Here is a 13,805-nt window from a genome sequence, read left to right as displayed (position 1 = left end):
GCTGAGGAAAGTTGTTTTGCTGCTATATTTCGCCAGGTCTGGGGCCAGTTGTTTTCCGGATTTCGTCGTTCCACTCTTGGCAAGTCAGTTTGTTCGATGAAGTATTGGTGAATTCGATCGGTGGAGGGGTTTTGTTGGATTTGCTGGGGGATTTGAGCTAAATGGGAAAGGATTATTTTAATGTCGGGAAGATCTGCGGGTATTACTGGGCGAGGATTTGCATGAAGTAGGGATCTGTAGTAAGGAAGGGATCCGATCTCACGTAAATGTCGATTTATCGCAAGTGATTTACATTTCAGCGCTGGTATTTGCAGTTTTAAGCCTCCTTCGTCTCTACTGCGGGCCAGCTGCATAATTGGGACGCGGGCGACCATTCCTCTCCAGAGAAATCTGCCCATCAGCGATGTAATTTTTGCTATGTGCACTGTAAATGGTGGCAGTATGGATGACATGTACCATATCCTGGAAGTGCCGAACGTATTCAACATGATGATTTTTTGTTGAAGTGTCAGCTGACGCGAAGAGTGCAGCCACATTTGTTGAGTGAATTTCCCTACAATTGCATCCCAATTTATCGTCGTCATCTGCCGTATCGAGTTTGTGAATACAACACCCAGAATTTTAACAGCATTGGTTGATTGTATCCACGTGTTGTTAATTTCATTGCCTCCCCAGACTCCAACGTCAACGGCAATCGACTTTCGCTCATTCAGTTTGGCACCGGCAGCTATTTCGAAGCGAGCAAATAGCCCTCTAATCGCCTCGATCTGCTCGTTCGATGTCACGATCACGCTAATGTCGTCTGCATATGCTACCAGCAAATCGTAACCGCATACTGCTTCAAGCCTGCTTATTAGTGGGTGCAATTGCAACACAAATAAGTGCATTGAAATCGGATCTCCTTGTCTAACTGAGCGTTGTATTTCGAACGAGCGCGACAGATGGCCATTAATAAGCAGCCGCGATGTGGCTCGACTGGCGATCTCCGATAATATATGAATGAGATTCTCATTGATGCCAAGCGAGCGCATGGTTGCGAAGAGGAAAGAGTGTCTTACTCTATCGAAAGCGTGGTCCAGATCGAAGCTGATGAGTTTACCAGCGCGACGACGGTGGCGCAAATCAGCAATTCGATCTTTGAGAGCGAGAGTGGCTTGAAAAATGTTTCGCTCTGAGTTCGAACATTTCTGCCCTTCGCTCAGAATATGGTGGGCCTTCATCACCTTGTCTAATCGTGTTTTTAATATACGGGAGAACAACTTGTAGTCACTGTTGAGAAGCGATATCGGGCGATACGATCGGGCTGTGTTGTCTCCTCCTCTCTTTTTAACCAACACGATAATGCCTTCTACGAAAGCAGCAGGTAGATTGCCGCTGAGTGCTTCATTCAGCAATAAATTTATTTCTCGATGGATGACATCGAACGTGCGGTGGTAGAACTCCCTTGGGATCCCATCACAGCCAGCTGATTTTCTGGGTGCGCTTTCTCGTATTGCAGCTAGAATTTCTGCTGTGGTGATCTCGCTCATGCAAGCCTCGTTCAGTGGGTCGTTTGGTGGGACGACTCTCTCTGAGACAAAATTATTTTCGTTTCGTTCACTTGCTTCTTCAGTATAGAGACTCGAGAAGTAGTCGGTTATATGCGCCTCGATTGCATGTGGCTCTCGGATGATTTCGTCCCGCTCTGTCTGTAGCTGTGTGATGACGGTTTTTTTTCTTCGCCTCTCTCCCAGCTGAAATATCGATATTGGTTCGCCCGCCACGTAAGTTTCATTTATCCTCATGAACGTGTGCGAGAAGTTCCGTTGGAGCGACAGCATTTCACCTTTCAGTCGGTTGATGGTGGGTAGCATTTCTGGATGTTGGTAGTACCCGTCGTACGCTAACCGTAGCTCAGTATATAATCGTTGGTGTTCGCTGTGAAAATCCTCGAAAACTTCACGAGATTTCCATTTGAAAAATGATTTTATCTTTGGCTTAGCGTATTCCAACCACCATTGCATCCAGGAGCGGTAGTTCCTGCGTTGTCTAGTCCAGTATTGCCATTTAAATTGGAATTCAGCAACATTCTCGTCTGTCAAGAGGTGGGGCCGGAGGGACCAATAACCGCGCCCGTGTTCCCGTCCCAGGGAAGGAAGGCAGAGTCGAAGTGTTACTGCTTTATGGTCGGTGAATGAGCAGACGTGTGTGTGCGCTGTTCGCAGGTTTTCTTGAAGCCCACTGCTGACGTATATGCGATCGAGTCGAGATCGCGCGTTCCTATTGACGAATGTGAACCCTTCATCGCGTGGGCATAGCTTTTCCCAGACATCGTGTAGTTGTAGTTGTTGTACGGCTGTTCTTAGTGCGGGACTAGCATTAGGGCTGCTAGAGTCGCACGGTCGAAGTACACAATTGAAGTCACCCGCAAGAAGTAAATGCTGTGTGCGGTGTCGGAGATAATATGCCATTGTTTCATTGAAAAAATCCTCCCGGGCAGCGCGTTGTGAGGAACCAGAGGGAGCGTAAACATTGCAGATTGTTGTGTCTTGCACTCTCAATGCAATGAGTCGCCCATTCAAACTTCGCTCGACGTGAGAGACTTGGATGTGTTCCTTCAGAGCAATAGCGGTGCCTCTTCTCATGTGGTCTACATTGCAGTAAACGGCGAAGCCAGGCAATGAGAGCTGTTCGTTCTCCACTTCTTGCAGACACACGATATCGAGTTCTTGGCTACTGATGAAGGTTCGGAGAGCGTTTATTTTCGTGGGATTTGTTATCGTACCGATGTTGATGGAAGCGACGTTGTAGGTTGCCATTATAGTTGCTCATGCTCCATTTCATCGTCTTCGCTATCCCGACGTGGCTTTTTGCCCGGCTGTCGGTTTCGCGTTCGTCGGCTATTTGTAGATGTGTAGGACTCGTCGGTTTCGTTTCCATTGCTACTCTTGCTTTGTGCGCGTGTCGTAATAGTGGGTCTTTTAAACAGCTCAGCTGCAACCGTGCTGGTGTTAAGTGGTTCGTCAGTTTGCGGTGGTACTCGTTGCGATGACGTCGGTCTTTGCATTTGTAGAGGTTCTAGGCATGAGGCAGCTACAATCTCTGCAGGCTGGCTGCTACTGTGCGCTGTCATACCGGCAGCCTTAGGCAGTTCTGGAAATGTCTTTGGTGTAAGAGGTGGTGGTGCCGATAAACTTGGTACGGCCAGTCGCTTGTTAACTGACTTTTTGCCAGCCGAACTTTTCGGTTGCGGTTGTGGCACGTTTTGTTTTGCCACGTTTGCGTAGCTCTTTTGAACCAGCAGTTTCTTGTTTTGGACACAAGATATGCCTGTGTGTGATTGCTCTTTACAGTGTCGGCAGGATTGCAGCTGTCCTTTGTACACAACGAACGCTTGCTCTCCATCGATAGTGACCCACGAGTCGATGTTCCGTTTTATAATCATCCGGGCCGACCAGATGCCGAGTGGTATTCCACCGAATTCAAAACCTTCACCCCATGTCAACTCACGAATCGTTAGTACATCACCGTACGTGCTCAAAAAAGCAGTAATCTTCTCTTCGCTCACATCTTCGGGAAGGTCAAACACTTTCACTTCAACACTTCCATCTTCCATGGTTATTCGAAGTTTGTGCTTCTTCCCGTCTAACTCCACTTCGTGTTTCTCGTCGTGTTCGTCCACCACTTTTTGTGCTAGCGCCAGATCACTGACCTTAACGAAAGCACAAGCTCCACCTCGATGGCACTGTAGTCTTTTGACATCTTCCTTTTTCAGGCCCAGCACTGTACGGCAAAACGAATGCACTTTTTCGAATGACGGCTTCACTGGAAAGCTCGAATAGTCTATTTTAATAGTGTTTTCTCGCCTCATCGCGGACCCTGAACACGCGACGCGGCACAGATAACTCGGGAAAAAGAAATCAATTTAATTTTTCTACGGTTCGACCTTCTATCAGCGTAATCGGAGAAATACGTCCGTTCGGTGTAAAAGAGAACCGATAACTGTTGCTCAGAAACACAAATAGTGTTTTGTTTTTCGGAACTAACATCAATCCGGCGCTAGCTTAGTCCTATCACTAAGTTAGTGTCGGATTCTGATGATACGAGGTCGAAAAAGGAAAATTCCATGACTAATGCAAAAACAACTTGAAAGATCTAGACCCAAGGATATTTCGCTTGGTTTTTGACAACAATACTGAGTGCAGGTCATAACACAAAAATACTTAAATAATTGGAGTTTGTAGAACCTTTTCTGTGCGGGCTTAGTCAGTTTTCCCCGGGAGGAGAAATCGCGCTCTTTCACAGTAGGAAAATGTCAACAGACTCCTACCCATCACGAAACCGATTCAAAAGTGCAATAATCCGTGACGCGAAAACTATTATTGATTCAAACCCTAACCTAGAAATTTGATACAAAGATACAGATACAGAGATAAATGCAACATTAAAAATAGTTGGGAACAGCTCATTTGATTCTTAACGAGAAATATAGGTACAAAACAATAAAAACATAAAAACAATCGTGAGATACGGTTCATTGGAGGCGATGCGGTTGAGCTGGTTTTTAGCAGTGAAACGTGCTTATTGGATGAATATGCAGACAGTGATAATGTTCCGGTCTACTGATTGATGCACTACAATGGATAGTTGAATCGATTTATTTATAACACGAGAAGGTAGCATAATTTACAAGCTGGCAATAATAACAATGTCGTGCTGATCCCGAGCAAACCGGAAAGCCTATGATAATGGTTCAAAGTCACACCCATTGCTTGATGTATTGATTGTGTTGTCCATAGGATCGTTTTGTAAAAATACCCTCCGTGATTCGGAAGATCCCACAGACCATTTAAATGGTCTTTTTAATGGGTAATACGGTTATTGACACCATAGAAATAAGCTCAGGAAACGAATTTCTTACACTGTGCAAACAAAAAATTTAATGTTTCCAAATGTAAGTCAACGGTTTTGGTATTCTTTAGTTGCTGGAGATGAAATGTGCGGTGCTCTGATGGACAATGATTAGAGTAGCACAAATCAATCTCCAGCATTACCGTAAAGGAATTATAAATGTATTTCACCTTCGGCGCGATGGATAAACATCCATAACTTTGGTTTAGGAAACGAAACACCAGGAAAAAAAACTGTCTCTGTCCTCGTTGCCGTCACTAAAAACGATATGATTAATCCTCGTGAAATGCCTCGTGCATGCTTACATGGTCCTGCCTAGCAGTGTTTTTCCGTTCTAAGTTTATAACTGATAATTTACTCTACAATATCTATCCATCTTTCGAACTTCATTTCTTCCGTCTTATTCAATGATTTTTGCCGAAAACTATCGATATCGAAAATCGATACAGTAGAATTTTAAGCGTCAATTAACACATTAAAGCATACCAATGTTTTAAGCGCACGTTTTATATATAAGCTCACAACTCGCGATATTGGTGGTGTCAATCTAATTGTTAATAGCGTAAGCAAGATATACGTCAATTTAAAAATCATCGTCGAACGCTGGACCTGATGGTATTCCATCCATAGTACTGAAAAACTGCTCAATTAGTATTCTCGTACCATTTGCAATGCTCTTCAATACCTCTCTACAATCTGCGTTCTCCGTTTCGTGGAAAAATCGTATATCTTTCCAGTTTTCAAAAAGAAGATTAAATCCGATATTTCAAATTACGGCCGAATTGCTGCATTATGTGCTATGTCTAAACTGTTTGAGTTAATAGTGCTCGATTTTACCGCCAATAATTGCTCGAACTACATATCAGAAACTCAACACGGCTTTATGCCTAATCGATCAACTTTCACGAATCTAGTATACTACACTTCTTTCATTTTGTAATCACTACAAGTACGTCAACAGGTCGGCTATATCTACACCGATTTCACCGAAGCTTTCAACAAAATTAACCATCAAATAACTGTAGCATAACTGAATAGGCTCGGTTTCAGTGGTTCTTTTCTGGATTGGCTTCGGTCATATTTGACTGGTCGTGAAACGACAGTAAAAATTGGAGACCATACTACATCTCCTTCCGCAGTCAGCTCTGGTGTTCCTCAGGGCAGTCATCTAGGACCCTTCATATTTCTGCTCTATCTTAATGATTTAAACTTTGCAATAGACTGCTTAAAGCTATCTTTTGCTGATGTCTGCAAACTATACCACCTAGTTAAAAACCTTGAAGATGCAGAATTCCTACAGAAACAGTCACATATGAGTACAACATTTACAGCTTAGGAGTTATATGACATCCCAAACTCCGCTTTAAGGATCATATAGAATATGTTATTACCAAGGCCTCATATATTTTATTATTAATTTTTCGCGTTACTGAACATTTCGTCGATGTGAATTGCTTAAAGGCGCTGTATTGTGCCTTAGTTCGCTCCACTCTCGAATATGATGCTGTTGTTTGGTCATCTCATTACCAAATTGACATCCAGCGCATAGAAGCCATTCAGCGTAAAGTTGTTCGCTTTGCTCTTCGTACTTTACCTTGAAGGGACCCGCTAAACCTCCCAAGCTAATCAGGAGTGCGCTGTCTTCTTATCGACCTTGATCTGCTGTCAGTTCGTCGAGATGTTTCAAAAGCAGTTTTCATTGCTGATCTAATTCAATCAAGAATTGACTGCCGAGCTCTTCTTCAGCTTGTGGATTTTGACATCCGCCGTCGTAGTCTTAGATCTCATCAATTTTTGCGAATTCCTCGTGCCAGAATCATTTACGCGTACAATGAACCATTCATCAGTATGTGTCGTCTATTTAATCGTTGTTCCAATGTTTTCGATTATCATCTCTCTCGCGATGTCTTGAAACGATTGATGCGACGATCTTTGTATTAGTAGCATGTATCATTTGGATATTGGTCATCTGTTGGTGCAAAAGATGAGGAGGTTTTATGCCTTCTGGAGAGCGAGTTTGAAAGAATCGCAGCTCCAGGAGGATTTTCCCTGCTCCCAAAATAAATAATCACGACACCAAAAGATAGAGAAATAAGAATTAAAAATATATCAAAATTAAATGAAAAATAGACAAAATTAAATTAACAGACAAATAAAAAAACGAAAATGTACACTTAATGAAAAATAAAAAATGGAAGATTAGAAACTTTAGAAAAATAAAAATTGAAAGGTTGGAAAGAATGAAAAAATGAAAATAAGCATTTAAAAAGAACAGAACGTTCAAAACTGTGCTACTACTTTTGGGTTTACTACCAAGAATCGATATAGAGTAGCTTAGCAATTTTTGAAAACAAAACTAATACTGTTCTAACATAACTCAATTTGCTCGCTTACCAAAATTTCCAACGTACCCTCACCTTTCCAGTATGCGCAAACCCAGTTGAGTCTACCCGTGCTTTCGAAATACCTACAGAAGCATGTTATCAGATGTCTTAGTGATAAAAAGCGCATCAAGTGTATCGTATATAATACACCCGAAATATGAAACGCGTTTACCAATACGCTCATTGCCTTACATACCTACAAACTGCCGTAATCATTTTGGCATGAGAATTCCCCCCATATCGTCAAGCTGACGTACACACAAACACAAAAATTATTTTGTCCCAACGCAAACCCACAAGCAGCGCACACACGTCACACCGTGCAGTGTTGAACTCAATCCCAAACCACCCTACCCACCCACCTTGTAAATCATCGTGTGTACACGACTCGCACCTGTCGCATTCCTATACTCGTACATGTATGAAAAGTTTCAACTCGCACAGCAGCGTGAAGAGTACACGATACACTTTGCATACAGCGAGCAAACGGGTGCAAGACGTACTGACTCCCGAACAGTTCGTACACGGTTTAACTGTTAATGCCGAAAATCTATAGCGTCTATCGCTTATTGTACCATTCGAACGTAGTAGTCATGATGTTGCTCGTTTGGCATGCGAACAACAAATGATTCAAGCAGAGGCGCGGCACCTACATCTATAACATCTCGTATATGATTGAATCACTTATGTGCTTCCTATTGACGGTTCTACCTGAAAAAGTTGCTTCGTGAATGATAATTTCCCATTATTTTGTAAACTTTTCGATTTTTTCAGATTTCCAATGCACTACTTTTGTTGCACAGATATTAAATTATTAGCAATATTTAAGTTCTGACTCGTCTGGTGTATTAATGTTCAAAATCCATCTGGTAATAGCGAGCAAACCTTACTTAGTTTCGTTAAATAGCAGATATTTTAGAGTTTAGAATGACACCCAGGCCCAAAGAGTGGAGTAAGACAAAATTAAACCAAAAATTGTAAAGAATTCAATTAAAATTAATTAAAATTAAAAATTAAAACTTAAAAATAAAGATATTTAAAAAAGTAAGAAATGATTCCACTTTTCAAACACTTCGAGAATAGTTTGAAGAAGGTTCTCACTTTTCGTCTTACAACAGGATGGATACAAAGATCGAAGAAACGTAAAAAAGCCTTATCGGATTATGATTGCGCTTGTCTCGTGGAACGGGGTAAATAATATAGTATTCAAATAATTAAAGTGGCATCAAATTTTTACTGTTCTACTGACATCTATATTCTCCTTTATATTCCCTATCCAAAAAGTTAGTGTCAAATACTGATGAGACTTTTAACCCTCTTAAGACTTCCGTTTAAATCCACTATAATAATTGTTTTATTGTTGCCTAACATTAGACTTTGCTCGAAGACTTTACGTCAAAGACGAATGCAATTCCAAATACAATCGGTTTTCTTTTCACCAGCTCAGCTTCTTCTGCATCATATTTATTTCAATGAGTTTTTATCACGTTTCACGACCAAACTACTAAATGACATTATTCATTGATCTATGTGAGTGTTTTGTTATTAGGTCTCTTTCCAACAAACGCCAACTTTATGTCCACCATCAATAATTTACCTGGCGAATTATTGTTATTGCGATTGGCATTTTATTGCAATGGTTATCTGTTTTTCCCGCACCTCTTCTGAAGCAGCCCAGCCAGCAATACATTCTCGTCGAACCGAATGAAAGGGAGCAATACCGTTTTTCGGCTCACGAATTCATTTTCCCACCCCTCCCCACTTCCCTGTCCAAGCAAGCTCTTCAGCAATCAACGAGACTGAGGCAATTTATAATTAATTTGAGAAATGAATGTAAAATTCATGCGCCTTTACTCTCTCGCACTGCCTTCGCCCTCGGCGAAGGGAAAAAGCGGAAACAAAATTAAACTTATATCATTCTTCATTTGACGTAATACCTTTTTACAGATTCATTTACAGCCATTTTTATTTGCTTGTACGATCACCAACACCAACCAACTGGCGGCACTTGGTGGCGGTGAGGTGAACTAACATCAGCGTGGTAGAAGCAAATTTGCATTCCAGAACACGCACACAGCTGTGATCCAACTCGGATCACAGTCTGTGTGAGTGCGTTCAGGGGAAAAACACACCCGGCACTTTCGAATGCAATTTTCCACCACGACTTTTATATTTGTGTTGGTACATATAGTTAGTCTGCGATCCCCGCAGTCCCGAAAGCACCAACAGAAACATCCCATTATAGTCTCCGAATCACAATCGTTAATATTTAAATCGTAATTGAATACATTTTTTCATCGTCTTCCAGAGTGATCAAATTAAAGAAAATATACTTTTATGCAATAAAATAAAATGAGTTTTTTCTTCGTTTCGTTTCGTTCAGCTGCTCCGTGTACAGTCACGCCTTAACCGTGGATAAGACGGTCAATCGGCAAACAAAGCAGGCCGCGGAAAAGCAATTTTCTAGAAAATTGCTGAGAATTGCTACATTGTGGCACAAGAAGAATGATTTGTTGTTGCTTTCTGACAAATCATCGAAGGTGGCGAGGCGCGAGCGAGGTGAAAAACCACAAACTGATGGTGATCTTTGGAAATAACAATTTGAGCAGAACAAGAAACAAAAAGACAGTTTTCGATTCAGTGACGATCAAACCCAATCGAAACAAATGGTGATTGCTTGGCTTAATGTGATATTCATAATTTGCGAGAAATCATCAGACACGGAACAAGTACGACAATTTGAACACAAAAGGGAATTGGATTTTACGATCCGGTATAAATTGGCTATTTTTGTCCATTACGGGTGGGAAAGAAACCTGATAAAAAATCTTTTCCGTATAATTTTTCTTGTTTCATGCAAACCCCAAAAATTTCAAGAATACCAACAGAAATTTTGGTGCAGAGTTTTTAGTTCTTTCTTTGAATATTTTGGAATATTGAAATAATTGCAGTCCGGTGGATACAAACCAAATTTTAATTTTTTCATCTGCGATTAGTATATGACCAAACGAACTGCAGTAGGCGATTTGTCTTATTTTATATATTTGTGAGACCTGATATTAAAAAAAAATCAAAATGATCATTGAAGATCTGCGAAAAATATCGCTCTCGCTAGAATAATCTTTGAAATACATGCCTCTACAATATAAATCACAAGGCACTATCATAACACAGACAACGCTGTGCACATACCAAGAACAAATTCCTACGTATCAGTTCCAAATAAACTAATTCAAACCATGTTTAGATGGAGATTGTCAAATCCAATTTTAGCACAAAATTTTAATTCAAATTAAAATCGCGCTACATCTTCTGCTCCAGTTTAAAATCTTACTCCGAATCCATCTCTAAATCTGAAACTAAATTCAAAAATACCCTCAATTGAAATTCGTATACAAATCTCAATTCGTAACCAAACCCGATCCCACTTACAAGCAAATTATAATCGAGATAGAAATACGCTCAGAATAGAAAACGAAAATTGATATATAACACGAGAAATCGTAATCCGACAAGAACGGAGAAAACTGTAAATAAGAATAATCTAGAAGTTGAGAAAAAGCAAAATTAAAGCTGGTTCCACCCAAAAATTTGTTATATTAGGAAAACTGAAGAAATTAAAAGTTAACTTGAGAAATAGAGAAAATTGAGGGAAAAAGGATATCATAAAAAAGAAGATATGACCAATAATAAAGTGAATATATGATAAAATGATAAATTGCTAAAATGTTAAAATATATTATAAGTAAAGAAACAGAGAAAAGAATAAGAAAAAGGAGAATATCAGAAAATAGAAAAATAAGCAAAAGAGAAAATATGAAAATAAGAAAAGAAAATATGAAAAATGACATTAACAAGAACAACAAGAAGCAAACTGTTAGCTGATACTATAATAAGAAAATAAAAGAATAAAAAATAAGAAAATAAGGAAAAGAAGCTAAGTATGTAAGAATATAAAGAAATGAGTGAATTAGAACATTAGAAAATAATGAAATACAGTATATAATAAAATGCGAAAAATAGGAAATAAGAAACTTAAAAATAGTAAAATAACAAAATAAATAAAGAAAACCACTATCGAAAGACAAGCGAAATCCAGGAAAATAAGTAAATTGGAAAACACGAAAATAAGAAAGTATAAAAATAAGAGAATATAGAAAAACAAAGAGAAAAAAATGAAAACAAGAATATACTTGTCTGACGGGAGTAAGAAAAATGAGAGCACTAAAGGTTAAGAAAATAGAAAAATTAAATAAGAAGACAAGTGAAAGAAAATCAGAAACTGACGATGAGAAAACATGAAAAATAGAAAATAAGAAAATAAAAAAAGAACAAATCCACAAAATGAGAAAATAATAATGCAATAAGAAAATATTGAAATAAAAACATAAGAATATAAAAAACTAAGAAAATAGAAAACTAAGCCAATGTGATAATTTACAATAAAAAACAATAAGAATTTAAGAATCAAATGTCAGACGAAAATGAGAACTAAGAACTAAGAAAATAAAAATCAAAATACGAAAACAAGAAGATGAGAAAATAAGAAATTAACGATAAGTAAATACGAAAATAAAAGAAAAGAAAATAAGATTTTAAAAAAATCAGCAAATAAGAGACAAAGAAAAAAGAACAACGAAATAAGAAAATATGAAACGAGAAAATATAAAATTTGACAAACTATGAGAAAATAAACAGTAAAATCGAAAAAAGAAAAAACGATAAAGTAGAAAATAAGAAAATAGAAAAATACAAAAAACTAAACAATGAGACTGAAAAATTACAATAAGAAAATAAAATAGAATAAGGAACACGGTAAAATAAGTCATTACGCAAACAAGTGAATGAAAAATAGGAAACTAAGTAGATACGAATATAGGAAAACAAGAAAATATGAAAATAAGAATAAACGAAAATAGGAAAATTCGAGAATAAGAAAATGGCAAAATAATTGACACTATAAAAATTAGAAAAATACCGTAAGAGAGAATAAAAAAATAAGAAAGCTAGTAAACGAGAAAATATGACAATAATACTGTAAAAGATATGAAAGCAAGATAAAAAGTATTTCTTTTTTTCTTATTCTGTTAATAGAAAAAATAAGAATATAAAATAGTAAAATAAATTAATAAGAGAAAAAATCAGAAAATTAAAACACAAGAAAATTGTAAAAAAAAAGTTAGTACACATGGCATCAGACATGTCAGCCAACATGACATAATAACAAATCAACTGCATAAAAAATAACAATATAACATACTTAAAATAGATCAAATAACAAGTTAGCAAAATTTGTAACATTAAAAAAGTTAAATTAAAACAAGACAAATTTAAGAAATAAAAATATAAAAACAATTAAAAAATGAGAAAAACGAAAATGAAAAAAAATTAAAACATATTGATGAACTGGAAATCTACAAAAATAAAAACGAAAGAAATTAAAAATTTAAACGAGCAGAGAAAATTCAAAAAAAAAATGCTGAATAAAAATAAAAATTGAACCAAATATTTAAAAAAAATATTTTTGAAACTAAATCCTGGAATATTAAAAAAAAACAAAGCTAGAAATAGAAAAATAAAAATAAATAAATGAAGAATTACTAATATTGAAATAAACGTGTTAGTAAATTGAAAATTGAAGAATACAGGGCAATATTTAGCGTAAAATAGACAAATGAATAATAAAAAATAAAGAAAGAAATAAAATTAAATCGAACTTTTATATAAAAATGAAAATATTTAAGAATGTAAAATTAAATAATCAAATAATAAAAAAATTAAATATTCATATAAGAATGAGGAAAAAAGACAAATGAGTAAATGAACAGATGATTGGATTAAAGAATACAATGCGAAATTAATGAAAAAATACTGAAATTTGGAAAAATTACAGCATCCAATTAAACATACGAATAGAAGAATTAAATAAGTAAATAATGTTTTAAGTAAATCAAAAATAAGAAAAGATTGTAATTAAATCAATAAGAAAATCAAAACAGTAAAAAATTGTGATCTAAAAAATAATGAAATACCAGTATAAGAAATAAGGGTGTAGTAACAGGAAAATAAAATTAAAATAAAGAAATAAAACATATTAGAAGAATAAAAAAAGGGTGAAATTAATAAATTTAAATTAAAAACCTGTTTTAATCCACCTAGCGGTGCAATTGTGCCTTTCTCATTTTTCTAAACTATGGCACGGAGGCTTTTTATGTTCAACATAATTGTGGAAAGGTCCATTACATTCTTAGTACACTTTGCACTTATACACAATGGCATGCCAGCCACGAACTTGATGAGTTACGTGTCGATGGTGAAACACTTGAAACAAAAAAATATCATACTTCATTAGCCTAATCAGCTCTAGATCAAGGTTATCTGATTGCTAACTCATTTTGTCATGCGGGGGTGGGTATGTGAGGAGGGCGAAAGTCCCATGAACGAATGACTCCCCAGCTTAAATTGGTATGCTTTGTGATATAGTGGTGGTTTAAAGATGATGGGGTTGAAAGGGAGGGATATGAGGGCTGG

This window comes from Topomyia yanbarensis, chromosome 1 (assembly GCF_030247195.1).
Source record: "Topomyia yanbarensis strain Yona2022 chromosome 1, ASM3024719v1, whole genome shotgun sequence".
Taxonomy (NCBI): domain Eukaryota; kingdom Metazoa; phylum Arthropoda; class Insecta; order Diptera; family Culicidae; genus Topomyia; species Topomyia yanbarensis.
This window is presented reverse-complemented; position numbering follows the sequence as displayed.